This window comes from Sapajus apella, unplaced genomic scaffold (genome assembly GCF_009761245.1).
Source record: "Sapajus apella isolate SASKATOON/1434 unplaced genomic scaffold, GSC_monkey_1.0 scaffold208, whole genome shotgun sequence".
NCBI classification, from domain to species: Eukaryota; Metazoa; Chordata; class Mammalia; order Primates; family Cebidae; genus Sapajus; species Sapajus apella.
Window position 1 is genome coordinate 752927 of NW_022437148.1, and position 4465 is coordinate 757391.

General features: G+C 46.5%; 1 long non-coding RNA gene and 1 pseudogene across 1 annotated transcript; one reads left to right on the forward strand and one right to left on the reverse strand.

Annotated features, from left to right (window-relative positions):
* Window positions 1–408: 408 nt before the first annotated feature.
* Window positions 409–687, reverse strand: LOC116544160. The gene is made up of 2 exons (XR_004265842.1): window positions 531–687; window positions 409–486 (listed from the first exon to the last, which is right to left on the reverse strand). It is a non-coding gene; the product is annotated as an uncharacterized LOC116544160 (long non-coding RNA).
* A 3308-nt stretch (window positions 688–3995) lies between these two features.
* The window catches only part of LOC116544167, a 1498-nt pseudogene continuing 1028 nt past the window's right edge, over window positions 3996–4465 (forward strand).

Consider the following 4465-nt stretch of genomic DNA (forward strand, 5'->3'; position numbering starts at 1 on the left):
CAGGCTGGAGTGCAATGGCGCAATCTCGGCTCACCGCAACCTCCGTCTCCTGGGTTCAGGCAATTCTCCTGCCTCAGCCTCCTGAGTAGCTGGGATTACAGGCACACACCACCATGCCCAGCTAATTTTTTGTATTTTTAGTAGAGACGGGGTTTCACCGTGTTGACCAGGATGGTCTCGATCTCTTGACCTTGTGATCCACCCGCCTCGGCCTCCCAAAGTGCTAGGATTACAGGCGTGAGCCACCGCGCCCGGCCACATCTCATTATTTTAAAGTTACTATAATTGATTCCCTGTTACAAAAATAATTAATGATCTAAGCCTTTGTTTCCTCCAGCAACTGAGAAAACATTCCCTGTTTTTAGATGTTTTGAACAGTTTAGGAGTCTGGCCAGCTGCTGAAATGAAGAGGGAAATTAAATAATATCAATAGTAGTCTATAATTGCTGCATAATAAAGTTTACTGTGTTGTGTTCAATATAAAACCTAACCCCCAGCTCTGCTTGAAATTAACTAACTCCCTGTAAAACCTACCTTATCTATTCTCCCCACATTCTCAGTCAAGTCCCCAGGCATCTCAAGACTCCTGTTTTTCTTGCAGACCAGCTGCAAGGTCACAGGGCAAGATAACAAGCAAATAATGTGCAATATGTTTCTCAAAGGGCTATTTTCTGCCGGACGAGGTGGCTCACACCTGTAATCCCAGCACTTTGGGAGGCCGAGGCAGGTGGATCATGAGGCCGAGAGATCGAGACCATCCTGGCCAACATGGTGAAACCGCGTCTCTACTAAAAAATACAAAAATTAGCTGGGTGTGGCGGCATGCGCCTGTAATCCCGGCTACTCAGGAGGCTGAGCCAGGAGGCGGAGGTTGCAGCGAGCCATCGCACCACTGCACTCCAGCCTGGCGCCTGCTGACAGAGCGAAACTGTCTCAAAAAAAAAAAAAAAAATGCTATTTTCAAATGCAACATACATCACAGGGTATGTTACAGATTAACTATTCTTTGTTCTGGCTTCTGTAAACCGGTTAGCTGCTACATCATCCTGGATGTATAAAAAGCCAAGCCCTGTCTTTGTTAGGCGCTCAGCCTTGAGATGCTAATCCGCTAAACTGGTGGTCACCTTAATAAAATCCTCCTCGGTCTCCTGAATATTCTGCAACAGAAAGTCAGCAAGCAATGAGTAACATTTAGAAGGTGAGATTCATGCACAATTTCTTTTATCTTTTTTTTGAGATGGAGTCTCACTTTGTCACCAGGCTGGAGTGCAATGGCGTGATCTTGGCTCACTGCAACCTCCACCTCCTGGGTTCAAGTGATTCTCCTGCCTCAGCCTCCCAAGTAGCTGGGACTACAGGCGCGTACCATCACGCCCAGCTAATTTTTGTATTTTTTAAAAATTATTTATTTTTTAGAGACGGGGTTTCACCATGTTGGTCAGGCTGGTCTTGAACTCCTGACCTCAGGTGATCCGCCCGCCTTGGCCTCCAAAGTGCTTGGATTACAGGCGTGAGCCACCACACCCAGCCTTAATTTTTGTATTTTTAGTAGAGATGGAGTTTCACCATGTTGGCCAGTATGGTCTCAATCTCTTGACTTCATAATCTGCACTCCTTGGCCTCCCAAAGTGCTGGGATTACAGGCGTGAGCCACCGTGCCCGGCCCATGCACAATTTCTAAGTTCAGGTTTTAGGTAATTAGACAATTAACTCTGCACATAAGGCATCCAGTCAGTTGCGAGGTATGAATTATCAGTGGTCCAATAAAGGCCATTAGGATTAATTTAATATTTCTTACCATAGCAATTTCTGTAAGCTTTTAAAAATTAACCTCCCTCCACCAATTAGAATTCATCTGCTATGCCTTTTGTGTTTTAATCTACTACTAGGTGCCTATGAAATATCAAGTATATAAACTTTAGTCTAACAATCAACTATAGAGCCAGTCTATGGATTCAGACTTAGTAAATGCTTTTTGCAATTTAAGTTCTTTGGTTTCAGCCTTGAATGTTAGGAAAAGATACAGATAGGATTTTGTCTTTGTTCACTATCATTAAGTAATTCAATTACTTAAAACATAGCCATCATGTTTTCTTATTCACGGATACGTGACTTACAAGTCATTTGTTTTCTCTGGCCCCTTTGCAACTGCTCAGACTTAGGTGCAAATAACATCACCTTCCACAAAGTGGCTGCTAATTCAGGTTGCAACCCAGAAACTTAGGACTTGCAAACCCAAAACTTCATTTTTGTTTCTTTTTTGTTGTTGTTTTTGAGATGGAGTCTCTCTCTGTCCCCCAGGCTGGAGTGAAGTGGCGCTATCTTGGCCTCACTGCAACCTCTGTCTCCCGGGTTCAAGCGATTCTCCTGCCTTGGCCTCTCGAGTAGTTGGGATTACAGGTGCCCGCCTCCACACCCAGCTAATTTTGTATTTTTAGTAGAGACGGGGTTTTGCCATGTTGGCCGGGCTGGTCTCGAGCTCCTGACCTCAGGTGATCCACCCGCCCCAGCCTCCCAAAGTGCTGGGATTACAGGCATGAGCCACTGTGCCCAGCTGAAAACTTCATTTTGAAAAGCAAGTAACAGGAGAGAATCGGATTACAACTTGAGTATTGGCATATACAGAGAAGGGAATCTCAACAAGGTAGATTCGGTACTTAAAAAGCTAAGAGGGAGTTGAGCGCAGTGGCTCACGCCTATATTCCTAGCACTTTGGGACGCTGAGGGGGTTCGAGGCTTGGCTGGGCAATGAAGCAAAACCTTATCTCAAAAAATAATTAGCCAGGCATGGTGTTGCACAGCTGTAGTCCCAGCCCCTGGGAAGGCTGAGGTAGGAGGGCTGCTTGAGGCCCGGAGTTGGAGGTTGCAGTGAGACATGATCACACATGAATAGCCACTGCAGTCCAACCTAAGCAATCTGCTTTAAGTATTTGTCCCTGATTAGATTACACAGGCATTATTCTACTGCTGAGGCTAGTTGGTATGTTTCACAGTAATGCTCTATACCTGGCTTTGCCTGGGAAATCGATTTACTAAACAAGATAAAGAAGGAGCGATGCATGCAGGGCAGGAGAAATCACATTACTTTATTGCCCATTTGTACCACTCTTCTTGTTGTTTCGTTTTGTTTTTGTTTTTTTAGACAGATTCTTGCTCTGTCACCCAGGCTGGAGTGCAGTGACACAATCTCAGCTCACTGAAGCCTCTGTCTCCCGGGTTCAAGCAATTCTCCTGCCTCAGCCTCTCAAGTAGCTGAGATTATAGGCGCCTGCCACTACACCCAGCTAATTTTTTTGTGTTTTTAGTAGACACAGGGTTTCACTGTGTTAGCCAGGATGGTCTCAGTCGCCTCACCTCATGATCTGCCTGCCTTGGCCTCCCCAAGTGCTGGGATTACAGTCGTGAGCCACTGCGCCCAACCTAATTTTTGTATTTTTAGTAGAGATAGGGTTTCACCATGTTGGCCAGGCTGCTCTCGAATTCCTGACCTCAAGGGATCTGCTCACCTCGGCCTCCCAAAGTGCTGGGATTACAGGCATGAGCCACTGCACCCGGCCAAGTACCATTCTTTAACTCAGAAAATACCTGCTACTTTCAAAAGTATGCAACCAGGACAGGCGCAGTGGCTCATGCCTGTAATCCCAGCACTTTGGGAGGCCAAGGCCAGCGAATTAGAGGCCAAGAGTTTGAAATCAGCCTGGCCAACATGGCGAAACACTGTCTCTACTAAAAATACAAAAATTAGCTGGGCATGATGGCACGCACCTGTAATCCCAGCTACTCAGAAGGCTGAGGCATAAGAATCACTTGTACCCGGGAGGCGAAGTTTGCACTGGAGTACAGTGAACTGAGATTGCACCACTGCACTCTGGCCTGGGTGACAGAGTGAGACTCTAAAACAAAAAAAGAGATTTTCAAAATTAACTCCTAGTCTCACGCGCTGCTGCCAGCCTGTGCACCCACCACTGCACTGCCCTGCTCCTCTGCCAATCACAATGGAAGAAGAGATCCCCACACTCATCACTGACAGTGGCTTTGGCATGTGCAAAGCTGGCTTTGCTGGACAATGCCCCCCAAGCTGTGTTTCCCTCCATTGTTGGGCACCCCTGGCTCCAGGGCATGATGGTGGGCATGAGCCAGAAGGACTCCGACATGGGTGACGAGGCATCCTGACCTTGAAATACCTCATTGAGCACGGCATCATCACTGAGATGATGATATGGTTTGGCTGTGTTTCCATCCAAATCTCATCTTGAATTGTAATTCCCACAATTCTCATGTGTCATGGGAGGAACTGGGGGAGTGGAATTTAATCATGGAGGCAGGTCTTTCCCATGCTGTTCTCATGATACTGAATACCTCTCACAGGATCTGGTGGTTTTTAAGACAGGAGTTTCCCCGCACAAGCTCTCTGTCTCTCTCTCTCTCTCTCTCTCTCTCTCTCTCTCTCTCTCTCTCTCTCTCT